Source organism: Camelus ferus, chromosome 34 (assembly GCF_009834535.1).
Source record: "Camelus ferus isolate YT-003-E chromosome 34, BCGSAC_Cfer_1.0, whole genome shotgun sequence".
Lineage (NCBI taxonomy): Eukaryota > Metazoa > Chordata > Mammalia > Artiodactyla > Camelidae > Camelus > Camelus ferus.
In genome coordinates this window covers 4,849,202-4,862,614 of record NC_045729.1, presented here as the reverse complement: position 1 = coordinate 4,862,614, position 13,413 = coordinate 4,849,202, and the positions used below count along the sequence as shown (strand labels likewise).

General features: G+C 43.7%; 1 long non-coding RNA gene across 1 annotated transcript; it reads left to right on the top strand.

Moving 5' to 3' along the window:
• Window positions 1-881: 881 nt before the first annotated feature.
• On the top strand, window positions 882-13,136 carry LOC116661297. Its single transcript, XR_004317157.1, has 3 exons — window positions 882-1,383; window positions 11,777-11,826; window positions 12,999-13,136. It is a non-coding gene; the product is annotated as an uncharacterized LOC116661297 (long non-coding RNA).
• The last annotated feature ends 277 nt before the right edge of the window (window positions 13,137-13,413 follow it).

Below are 13,413 nucleotides of genomic sequence, written 5' to 3'. Positions count from 1 at the left end.
AAGAACGGTCTATGATCCTTCCCCCAGCTCCAGTGAAGATGGAGGCTCATTTGTCATCCTGAGGACCGGTGCAATCAAGCATATGACAGAGCAAGATTCTGGAACATTTTTATCAGTTTTGGAACCACAGCTCTTCCGTGGCCAAATTTCCCTTCACGGTCTCAGATTTCAGCGAGGAGACTTAACATTTCCCGCACAGGCGGGCCACCCCTCTGCCCCTCTGCTTCGGCTGACCGCTGCTCCCTGTGGCTGCTTGCAAGGGGTAGGGGTGGACACATTCCAGCTCGCTGGGGTTTGGACCAGCACCTCTCATCCCCAGAGAAGGGATTCTCTGTGGGGGCTGAGTTGGCAGTGCTCGAGCTTGCCTTGCGGTCGGCACGTAGGCCATCAGAAATCATCTGGGTGTCAACTTGCCAAGCTGGGGCCGTCCTGGGGCACAGGGATTTATTGCTAACAGAAGAAAGCAAAGAAGCCATTTCCCTAAGGCTGCTTTGCAGGCCACTTCCATGGAAAGGGCCTCCACTGTTGCCCCGATCGGTTCAATATCTAATTCATCATGCCTGTGTTCCTCCCCAGCAGCTCAGGCCTGTCTGCCACCAGGAGCAGGTGCCAAATCGGAGTGTGGAATTTTCCCAGCAGGCCCCAGGGTGTGTTGCTGCCAAGGCAACCGTGGTAGGCTTGAGGAATAACGAGTAAACCACAAATCCAGAAAAGGAAGAGGAGGCCGCCTCTTTGGCGTGGGCTGACTCAGGTACAGGCTGTCCCTTGAGGAACGATGTGGGTTGTGAACCACCCCCCAACCCCCACCTCCAGTGCCAAGGCTGGACCAGGCCAGGGCAGGCCAGGCTGGGCCCCACAGAGCAGCTTCCCAGAATGGGGTTGATCAGACCAGGTGAGGACAGCGGAGAGGGGCTGCCCACGAAGGCCACAGCAGGCTCTGCTCGGTGGGAGTAGCAAAAAGGAGTGGGTTGCCGGGGACGTCCCGAGACCCATGTTCAGTGAGCAAAAGCAGCACCAAAGTGAGCATCTGGAGAGAGGTCTGGGGCCAGGGAGGACGTGGAGCTGTGCGCCGTGCAGGGGCAGGTCTGGCATTCAGGAGAGCAGGACCAAAGGCAGAGATCTCCAAGGAGTTAAGGTCAAAGGTCCAAGCCAAATGAGTAAAAGCAAAGAAGCAAGTTCTTTGGGGCCAATCAGTAGCAAATACAGATTGGGATCATCTGATAAAGCGTGTTCACCTCACCTTTGTGAAGGCAACTCCACCCATGACCAGTGGGGCAAGCCACACACCTAGAGTGACAGGAGACTTGTCACCAGCGCTGCTCACCTGCCTTCACTTGCTCTGGACTCCACAGCCTTGGCTGCCATTCTGAGACCACATCCAAGGTCAGTGGGAATGAGTGACGGGGCGTGAGGTCGGCCGTGGGGACAGGAGGGGAGACTGGAGACACACTGGCCGTGGCCACGCTTTTGTTCTTCCTGAGGTTTCTACCAAAGGTTTTGCTGAGAATGACTGAGCCCATAATTTAAAACGAGAAACCATAGTTTTACATTTTACTCTACATTAATTTAAGCAAAATTGTCTACAGAGAATTTGAGGACACCGGGTGAGATTTGACATGAAAGTCCAGGCCTTCATCTCTAAACAGACAAAGCCAGGGTACCTGATTATTTTGTTCTCATCGAGTTTTGATTCATCTTCTTCCATTGCTCCTCTTCTATGTACACACTTTTTTGGATAGGGTTAAGGTTTTTCTGGTTTGAAGTCTGAACTGAAATTCCCACTGGGCTGAAACATTGATACCGCGACACTCCCTGCATTTTAACATTGAACATCCATTGGCAGCAAAGCTCGAGATTTCTTTTTCTTTTCTAAATGCAATTGAGTAGGTACAGAAGGAATATTCTAGCCACTGACCTCTTAGGGAGGTGGAACAAAGCTATTTCTTCCTCCTTTTTTAAGGGACACAGCTATGAGTGTTTAATATTTGTATAGGGTCTAAAACCTCAGAGTTTGGGCTGGCATCTGGTAAGAAGAAGAATAAACAAACATTTATTGAGTAATCATGTGTCAAGTACTGCGCTGGTGTATTTTCTTATAGATTATGTCAGTAGGTCCTTAGAACAACAGAAAGGAGTCTTCACTTCCATTTTTACATATGAGTGTAGGAAAGTCCAGAGAGCTGAGTGCTACAGACTAATAACTGATGGCCCTGACATTTGAATCTAGGTCTGGTTTTAAACCCCAAGATGCTGCTGGAGTCTGTTCTTTTGGTGGAGGATACTTTAAACTACTTGTTTCTTCAAACACTTTATGCTATAGCTTTATAGAGTGAAACATTAGCTGCATACATAATTTCATGAAAAACTGACTAACAGAAAATAAACTGACTAATCAATTTGGAAAAGAGCTGGATGTTCTATTCTTCCAGTAATTATTACTGTTTAAGATTTTATCTATAACTTAAATGTGACGGTCGTTCCAAAAAAATGTTTGATTCAGAGGCAGATTATTCTGCAAAGTTTATGGCATGCGATAAAAGGCAGACGAGTATGAGCTGACCTCATTGATACTTCCATTTTCATTTGGATGTTTTAAAACTTTTCAGATCATCCCTGGGCATCATAATTCTTGCCTAGGAACTGGGTGCAATTTCCTGTGTGTGTGTTTGTGTGTGTGTGTGTGTGTGTTCACCTGCTCATTCTCCCTCTCCTGCAGATCTCCTGCTCTGGGATTTCAGCTCTATAAGGAACTACGTCTTAAAGCATGAATAGTTCTCGAATGCCTTATAGAAAGATCTCTGAGATATATGAAAGTATGGAGACAGAAATTGTTGGCCCGTGTTACAGAAATGATTGTAAAGAGATGCTCAAAGCCCAGACCTGTCCACAGGATACCTGGCTGCTGCCAAGAGAAAACAGAGAAGCAGTATTTGAGTCTGAACACAGAGAAAATCAGAAGCTCTCAGGAAAGAGTCTTTAGAGAATACCAACTCTTGAACAACAACAAAAAATTACTTGGGACACAGGTGCTGTTTTTATCAGTTAATTCTGCTAAGAGTATGGATTTGAGATGAAAGGGAAAGAGCTAAAAGATCAATGATTCCCTGTCCAGAGAGTGTTGATGAGCTGGATTTGGATTTGGGGCCCATTGGCTTAAGATACTGGAATCCTGGGTTCTTGTCCATGGGTGGTTCACATTTCACAGGCACAGAAAAAAATGTGTCTGCCTAGAGGCTAAACTGACAGAACCAGAATCTTTTTAACTCAATATAGTGGGGAAAGGAGAAAAACAGTCAGATAAACCCCGAAAAACAGTTACCATGGAGGGTGGCAGGTAGAAACACGAAAGACGAGATAGGGAAGAGGCATGGCGAAGTCACAGGTGTGATGGGGAGAGCCTTCTGTATCAGTGGACAGAGCATGGGGAATTCACAGGGGTGGGGCTGGAGCTGATGATGCAGGTGGCTTGTCTGCTGTCACCAAGGCCTGAGGAAACTTCAAAGCAAGGTACATCTTAGGTGCAGAATAGGGCAAGAGGCAGGAGGTAGAGAGGCAGAAACAGTTGGTGAATTTGATCCCAGAGGGGGTTGCAGTGACTGGGGTCAAGAAGTAGGCTGGATTCTCTCCAGGTTGCCAAGGGTTATTCAGACTGACTAGTGCATATGCTTAGGAGGTGATGAGTGGAGGGCAGCTTTTTAGAAGGCCTATGGCTGGACCACAAATACATCTTTGGGATTCATTTCCATACATATTAATAAAGATGGGTGGACTGGGATTCAAGGATCAGGTGGAGTTTCTTATTGACTTAATCATCTAGTCAAAAAAATGTGAATTGAATGCCTTTTTTATTGGGGTGCTGAGGATAAAGCACTGAATGAAGGAGACAAGAGCCCTTCAGTGATGGAGCTTAACTAAAACATGGGAGGGAGAAAGACTAAATGTAAACAGGATGGTCATTCAACTAATACAAACATTTCATACAGTGATTTGTACTATGAAAAAAAAAAAGTGGTAAGACGGAGAGACTGCCAGTGGAGCTGTAGTGAGGTGGGCAGGCAACCTTGATGGGGAGGTGGTCGGCGTAGACATCTCTGAGGGCATGCTATTCGAATAAAGTCCTGAATTATGAGCTGGATCCACAATGTGAAGAAATGGAGACAGAATGGTCCAAGCAGAGGGAACCACTTTTGCAATGGTCCTGACGGAAAACCCTACCTGGAAAGTTTCAAGCCAAGTTGTTTAGGGAAGACCTGAACAAAGACACGAATAAAATGAAGGAGTAAACCATGAAGTTAAGCGGCCACGGGGAGGAATATTCAAGGCAGAGGCTGTAACAAATACAAATTAACAAAAAGGGCATTCGTACGTAGAAGGTCAGCGGGCGAGAGGAGGAGTGGATGTTGGGTATTTGAGGAGTGAAGGGGTGTATGAAAACCAGGAGAATGACAAATCTACTACTAGAGAAATGATGTGGCGGTGCCAGGCAGTGCTGTGTGCCCATCTGAGGTTTGTGGTCATTAATTTAAAGTGAGACTACTCAGCTTGGTTCTGTGATTATTTTTTTCTTTCTCAGCAATGTTAAGACTTAAGGATGTCGGCACAGTATAGGGTGAACTCAGGACCAGAGTTTAACCAAGTGAGTACGATGAAGGGGAAAAAAAAAAAAAGAGGAAGACATCTGAGATGCTTGTGAGTTATTTTAATGATGGAATTTAAGCTAAGGAGGGAGGAGGGGACACGAAAGGGGACGATGAATAGTGAAACTTCTCTAGGCTCGAACGATTTAAAAAAAATCTAACCCTGTAGGAGAAGAAGCCGCTTAGCTGCATGTCAGGAAGCTGTGCACCTGTGTGGAAGTGTAGCAATGTGTAGATTTGAGGATGAGAACACCAGACAGGCATCTGGGTGGTTTTAAGAAGGAGCACATACATGGGGCCAGCTGGCAGAGAGGAGACTTTCCTGACCCAGATCTCAACACAGCTTAGAAGCCTGCTCTAACCAGGAGGGCACCTTCAGGGAGTCTCATTTGGCTAAAAGTAGAGCATCTGACAAATTCTTGTCTTACTCTGCTGACAGAATCATCAATCAGCAAGTGGAGGGAGAGACAGGGAAGATTCTACTTTAACAAGGAAGGATGTCTTGGCCAAAGCGAAATTGATGGGAATTTCGAGAGAAAGTGGAGCTGGTTCACTCAACTTCTCTAAATGAGCCCAATGCTCCTGGTTCACGAGATCACTGAATTCAATATTGGTGATTTTTGTAGAATGGTGAAAAAATATAAAATAATATTGGCAATACGTAAAGGTTCTGACTTCAAGGAAAAAGCTACTTTCTTTCTCTGCAAAATAGCCAAAGGAATACCAGCAAAAAGGATAATCAGATGGAAAACTAAATCGTTGCTGACCTTACCCAAATGATGAAGATTAATCAGAAGATGTATCTGGTGCCAACTGACAGGAAGCAGGGGTGAAGTGTTAGCATAAAGGAATCCCAATCCCAAATGGCCTCCAGGTGTCGTCACAGGGAGCTAAATCTATCAATGGCAATAAATTGGTAAAAAGAGAAAAAGCTATTTTTTAATTGTGTGTTTATATGGAGTAGCATCGATACACCTTCTTGCTAGTCCTTAAGTAGCTCTGTAGTGGACTTCTTATACTAACCTTACTGTTGAGGAAACTGAGGTTTGATAAGGTAATTGACTTTCTTGAAGTCTCATAGGATATGAGAGAACCAAGATTCAAGCCAGGTCAGTCTCTCTACAAAGATCATTCCACCATGTCACTTGCTTCTGAGAAGTAAAGCGTGTGTGAGAGAGCTTTGCAGTGACGAAGACAGTGGTTTTAGCTGACAGTAAACTCATTTAGAACCAACAACGTGGTTTGGTCATCACAAAAACACGATCTCAGTTTGCATCAATATGGGGTCGGAATCTTAAATGGTCACCATGTGCACCAGCCATGCCTATGGTAATGTGCCCCACTGTGAGTACCATGAAAAGAGATACAGACAAACCAGATTGTATTCCTAAAGCAATGACCAATTTAATGGAAACTCAAAACTATGGTGAAGGCTCAGCGAAGAAACTAAGCACTCAAAAAAGGGAATATTTAGAGGCAATATGATGTCTTGCTTAACATTTGATGGGCTCTCTTGTGACAGAGAAAACAGGCTTATTCTGTTTGACGACAAAGTGACAGGACGAGGACTAATTGATAAAAATCAGAGATTCACATAAAATAAGGGCTATCTGATGAATATATTAAGTTTCTCATCCTGGTATGTTTGCCAACTACTGAGCACAGGTATCATGGAAGTACTTCAAGCCTCAGATGGGTGACTGTGTTACGTGACTTTTTTTATTCCCTTCCAGCCCTAAGATTCCATGACTTTTCATTTTAAGAAAGTCAAGTTTCTTTATACACACGACTATGTGGTTTTATAACGTATAAATGCTATTATGTCATGCCTGATATTTGTTCAAAAGTCAAGTCTGATGCACTTCTTTTCCTTTTTAAAATTGCATTTCCCCTCCTCTTATCCCTGCTACAGTCATTTCAGCAGCTCTGCACCCCTAAGGGTTCAAATCTCAGCTCTGCCACTTTCCAGCTGTGCATCTTTGGACAAGTTACTCAACTTCTCTATAATAATGCCTAGCTCATAGGATTATTATGTGGATCAATGAATTCAAACTGGTGAAGCATTTAGAACTGTGCCCAGCATTCAGTAAGCACTCGATAAACCTGAGCCATTATTACTCCTCATGTGATTCCATCCAGGTCCACTGGGAGAGCACACGTTGACCATGAAGGCTGCCCACCATTCTATGATTCACTCAGTCCCTCTTCAATACCTATTCTCTTTTTCCCCAGATTTTCCCCTCATACAAATGGTGTGGCAATATGTATGTGCTATTATGTCTTTTGTCTTGCTGTTTTTATTTCGATGAGATTAAAACAGGAGCGGATTGCTGGATTGAAGGCTATGTGTATGCTTAATTTTCAGAGACGCTGCCATTTGGCTCTCACCAAATAACGCTGCAAAGTCTTCACGCCACCTCCAGTAATGCGTTGGTGCCCTTCTCCCCACGTGCCCAACAAGAGAGCTTTTTCACTTTTGCCAAAGTAATAGGGATTAGTAAAGTAATATTGCATTTTTTCCTTTAATTTGCATTCCCATAATTTTAAGGAACTCAAATTCATGTTAGCTAGCCATTTACTTATTTTTCTACTGGGTCGTTGGTGTTTTTCTTGTCAACTTCTGAGAACTCTTTGTATAGCGTATATATTAACTCCTTATGTGACTGCCCTTAAAACAACCTTGGTTCCAACCACGGCACAACCATGTTTGGCTCACTTCTGCACTACCATTTCTACTTGAATATTCCTCCCTCTTTTTTTCTCCTGAGTACCTGGGATGGAGATTGGCTGGTAAGGATGTAAACATCCCACAAGAACACAGAAGGCACATCACCCCAGAGTTCACAAGTGAGAAGAAATAGGACTAAAGGGTGGGGTAAGTAGGATGAGAGACAAATCTGCAGAAGCCAAAGACAGGGAATGAGAGGCAGAATCTCAGAGCCCCGAGTGTGGAGCCAGAGACACGAGACCAAAGTGTAGGCAAGTCAAGGTGAAGGGGCAGTGGTGTGGGGTGGACCATTTGCTTAAAACACCCATTAATGTTGGAAACTGTTTTTATGGGCCAGCAGGAGTATTATGTTGCAGTGGGTGGACCTGGCTTCAAATGCTTAGGCAGGGACAGATAATTTGCTTGTTCAAAAATCTTTATGACAGCCTTGGTACCTAAATATCAGAGTACTTTAACTTGATCTTCAAGGTCTTCTAAAATCCGATCTGACCCTTCCTTTCTCACTTTGCACCCTCTATTCCTTCATTGTTCCTCCAGTTCTTTTCATCTCCCGATTTTTGCCTGGAATATCTTTCTCTGGCCTCTCCTTCTGTACAAATTCTATTCATTTTTAAAGGCTCTGTTTCTCTGAATGCTGTCCTGACCACTCTGGCCTGATGTGAACTCTCCCCACTCTGAACTCTCACAGTAATTATTATCTGCCCACACAGCTGGCAATTGGTCATTGTCTCCTTGAGATCCTTTTGGAAACAAACCCCCCACCAAGCCAGCTTAAGCAATAAGAAAATTTATTATCTCATGTAGCAGGAAGCCTTGAGTTAGGAGACACTCCCAGGTTGATTCATAGACTCAAATGCAGCATTGGAGATCCAGATTTTCTCCCTCCTGCCATCCCATGTCTGGTTTCTCTGTGGTCATGAGATGGCTTCCAAAAGCAGCTAAGGCTACACTCCTTGCTCACATCTAGTGGCAGAGAGTGGGGACCCTCTCCCCAAGCAGTGGCTATCAGTTTCCCTCAGTCATCTGGAGCTGGCATTGGTCACACGCCTAGTGCTAGACCTATAAGAGTAGCACAGGGAATGTCATGTGTCGATTTCCTTTACTAATTAGGACCTAGACCTGGTCCTCTTCCCCTGGTGCCCGGGAGGCGTGGACACTTAAATAGTGCTGAGCTTCTGGTAAGAAGCAAGAAGGAGAGATGAATGCTTAGTCACGGGTTGACTTGTGACAAATGTTCATTATCTTGAGTTGCTACTTATCCCTTTTAGTGTCACCTTTTTCACACTTTTTATATCTTTTCTCCCCAGGTAGATTGCAAATACCTTGAGACAAAGCCTGTATCTTCCATTTTTTAATCTCCCCCAAATGACTTTCTTATACATGCGTCAATAAATATTTATAGATTGGATTTGACATCTCTGAGTCTCACCGACTCAAGGGCACAGAAGATGTAACTGAAGCTTCCTGAGTCTCACCGACATTCTCTACCTCAAGAGCACAGAAGATGTAATTGAAGCTTCCAAGGTTCAGATGCTAAACACAAAAATGTAGGACTTTGGAGACCCCAAGCCCCAAAAGCTGGAGGTCTGTTTGGAGTCACATTGTGTTCCTTTTGTATCGCTGCCTCAGGAACTACTTGTATATTAGCATCAAACACTGATCAAAAGGGTGAGACCAAGGAGACTGAAAATTCTGTAATGCAATGAATCCCTTTATCTCTGATACTTGCGTTTGAGGACAAGTCACTGCTGAGAACCACAAAATGTATATAAAGCACATACTCTATTCCTCTCATGAGAGACAGGAATCACAAAATTGACATTCAAGATATTTCATTCATTCATTCAACGTATTTATTTTTTTTTTTTAATACTGATTACCAAACTCTGGGTGAGGCACAGGAAATATAAAGTCGGATGAGAAATTGCCCCTGCCTTCAACTTGCTCAGTTAGGAGATGTGCTATCACTTCTTCAAATGTGGTAGCAGTTACTTCTGGATGGTCGTTGGGTTTAGACCTCAAACCATCACCTGGAGCATCTGCTCTAGAAGTCAGTGTTTCACCGCGGACACTTTGCTAATTCTGGTGGTGAGAAACAGAAGTACAGTTTCAGCCTCTCTTCAGTGTCTAGCCTAAGGTGATTCACTTAGCTCCCACATCACTGAAATGGGAATTCATCCTACTAGCCTACTTCTGGGACAAGCTATAAAACCCATTACCCACGTGTGAGGCATGATTCTGACAGCCCAAGCTGGAGAATATCATCAGCTGAAGTCTAGTAAGACTGGGTGAGGTGGTGGTTGAGAGATTTCTGAATGAGTCAGGCCTCTGGCGCTAAATGTATTAATGAGTCATTTTCCTCGCCCAGCAGACAGTGTGGCAGAAAGTGAAAGAAGAAGCCATTCAATGTCTGTTTTTTAAAAATGTATTCTGACCCTCAGTCCACCCAAGTAGATTTCAACATATTTTAGCATCTTAGACCTAATACTTGCCACCAAAACATTCTTCTGGTTCCTCTCAATTTGGAAAAAGCTTGTGAGGACTTTTCTCCAGGAATGAGGAAATTGGTTTTCACCTCCTTTCAGGGGTTTCAGAAGATAAATTCCTAGCGGCCAGACACAGCATTTATTACCTTGCTTTGTGTAGCACCTAAAATTCAATTCTGATTATTCCAGCCTTCACTAAAAACTTCTGAATGACAAGGATGATGACAAATCATGGACCTCACATTCACCTGCCTTATATGACTTTACAGGCCTTCATCTCCAGTCTGTACCAGCTTCCTACCTGCGTAGCTATACCCTGAGTCTCTTCGTAGGAGATTTCCCAACCAAGATCTCAAATTGGTCATTTCATCTTTCTACTGCAACGTCCTCATCTGGTCTTCCTTCCATTCAGTCATAAGAAGTAAAAATCCTCTATTAGCTCCAACTACTTATCATTCTTTCTCCAACACCAGCACATGGAAGCCTGTCTAACTTTTTTTGATGCTTCATTCAGCTTGGGCGGCTCCATAGTCAACTATTATAACATTGCCCCCATCATCCTAGACCCCCTACCCGTGTGGCATTTTGCCATCACACCAACCCCAAACCCCTAATCTGCATCCACTGTACTCTCTGGACCTGCCCTTGACAATCTGAGACCATGGAATAAAGACTGAAAGTCTTATGGGATTTGTCTCTTGCAAATTTACACTATAAACTTCACCTGATATGCGGGGCAATTTTAAAATTCTGTCAGAAGACTTAAAACATTCCTCCCAGTCAGTATTTCCAAGTACTCCATCTTCTTCGAATCTCCAGCCACATCATTCTTGATCTTCACAAATTAATTTGCCTTCTTAATTTATAGAAAGTGTTAATGCTGTTTCATAATTCTTCCCCTTCTTCCTTCTTCACCCTCTCTCCTCTGTGTATGTGTGTGAATACATGTATCTCTATATCATCTATCTATCTATCTACCTACCTTCCTACCTATCTATCTATCTATTATCTATCTATCTATCATCTAAAACTCCCTGTGGTATCTGCCTTGGCTCGGGCTTTGTGATAGACTTGGAAATTGTCCATATTCCCCTTGAAGGAATGACTTTCTGCCCAGTTATGGGCAATGTGACCAGCTCCTTCAGGGTCTACCTCAGCTGCAGAGAGTTCCCTTGCCTGACCTCACATCCTTATAAGAGTGGCCCACAGCTGTGACTGAAGAAAGCAAAAACAAAAAAGTCCCAGCCATTTCTTCCCACCTTGTGGGATGATCAATGAGCAACCCTCGCTCTCGGACTCCTTGCCACATCCAACCCTCTCTACCTAATCCTGCTACTCCATCCTTCCTTTGGAAGTGTCCATCCTTAATACATATCTTGACCCCAAACTCTGTCTCAGTATCTCCTTCTGGAGAAGCCAGTCTAGAAGTGGTCCTAGAACACAGGCAGAAATTCTGGCTGCTGTCTGGTAGTAAGGAGATCATTGCTGGTGGAAGGTGAATCACAGATGGCCCCTGGCACAAGGCAGCTATGACACAGGCCTATGTTCTCATCCCCTGATGACTCCACTACAAGCCCTACCTTGATACTTCTAGACGGGCATTTAAGGAGCTGATGACCATGGTTCCCTTGCTATTTACCAGCCATCCCTGCAAAACAGGGGGTCCAGGCTCTGTCTAAGCCATGTCCAACTTAAAATTTTTAATATATTTAGGAAACTGATGGCAAGTAGTTATCAAAAATCAGTTGGTTTGAGAGATGGATGAGCTTCTTGGAAAATAAATTGGTCTTAAGAAGACAAACTCATAAATGTTGTTTAAGAGCACTAGGCCAGTGTCATGGGAGAGATGCAATTCTGAATTCAGCTAAGCCTTTGCTGCTGAAATCATGTCTAACCTATTTATCCCCTCTCTGGCTTACCTCCAGCTGCCCCAAGCCCGTGCGCTTATACCATGGCCATGGAGAAAGACCTTAGCGTAAGTAAATATTTATCTTATAATGGGACAATATTATACTCTGTTATTTTTTAAGTTTAAGAAACTACATAATATCTAGAGAGCTCAGAATGGAGCATAACAATAGATACCAAGCTTACCCAACTCCTTTTACAGAAATTAATTCATTAGAGCAAAGAAGGCCTTTTTGTCTGCCATGGGGTAACACTAGAACTGCGACTTATTCAAGGCCTAAAGACCCAGGGAACCCCTGTCCCTTTGTGTTCTGCAGATGGAATGCCTTCCCCTTCAGCAGCCCGTACTTCTGAGTCCTGAAAGGGGTTCCATGTGGATGGACCTATCGCACTGCCACATCTCCAACGCTTGTTTTGAAAAAGCCTCCGTTGGCAGCTAGCACCTCATTTAGAATTCCTAAGACGTTTGTGGTCTGTCTTAAGCTAGGGTTCTCCAAAGAAACAGAGCCAATAGGATGTATGAATAGCATGCATCTTATATAAGAAACTGGTTTATGCGATTATAAAGGCTGGCAAGTCCAAAGAAGGGCAGGATGAGTCAGTAAGCTGGACACCCAGGAGAGCCGTGGGTTTAGTTCCAGTTTGACAGCCAGACGATTGCAGATCCAGGAAGAGCCAGCATTTCAGCTAGAGTCAGAAGATAGGAGAAAAGTTGACGTTCCTATTTGAAGGTCCTCAGGCCGGAAGAATTCTTTCTTATCTGGGGGAGGGTCAGTCTTTTTGTTTTATTCAGGCCTTCAATGGGTTGGACAAGGTCCATTCACATCAGGAAGGGCAATCTGCTTTACTCAAACCACCCACTGAAATGTTAATCTCATCCAAAACACCCTCATAGAAACACCCAGAATAATGTTTGGTCAAATATATATGGGTATTCCATGGTCTAGCCAAGTTGACATAGAAAATTAACCATCACAGTCTGTACCAATGGTTTTGGCCCTGAATCACTATTTTGTATCTGTATGGCTTCCTTTTTGGAGAACATGGCACTGGCTTTTGAATTATCTATAGTATCCAACAGAATGCTAGGTCCATTGTGATCTGAAGAAAATCTGTTGGAACAGTAAATTATGTAAGATAAGGGCTAAATGTGAAATAAGAAAACACTGGCCTGGTGATCTTGCATTCTGCTTCTTTCTATATAATTTGCCTCTCATGGCTTCCTTTCCTCCCTCCCAGGGCACCGGGCCAACATAATCCACTCTGGCTGCCCTAGTGTGAAACCTCAGTCAAAAGGTGAAACCCCACACAAGAGATGAAAACCACTCTGGGTAATACCTTATGTCTTCGATATTTTCTTCCTCAGTCTTGGCTATGACTTTTTCTCTGCTCAAAGGTGACTGTTTCTTCTGTACAGCACAGGGAACTATACTCAATATTTTGTAATAACCTTTAATGAAAAAGAATATAAAAACAAATATTTGTATGTACATGCATGACTGGGACACAGTGCTGTACATCAGAAATTTACACATTGTAACTGACTCTACTTCAATAATTAAAAAAAAAAAGAATCATCCAACACATGGAAACAACCCAAATGTCCATCAACAGATGATTGGCTAGGATGACACCTGCACCCCAATGTTCACAG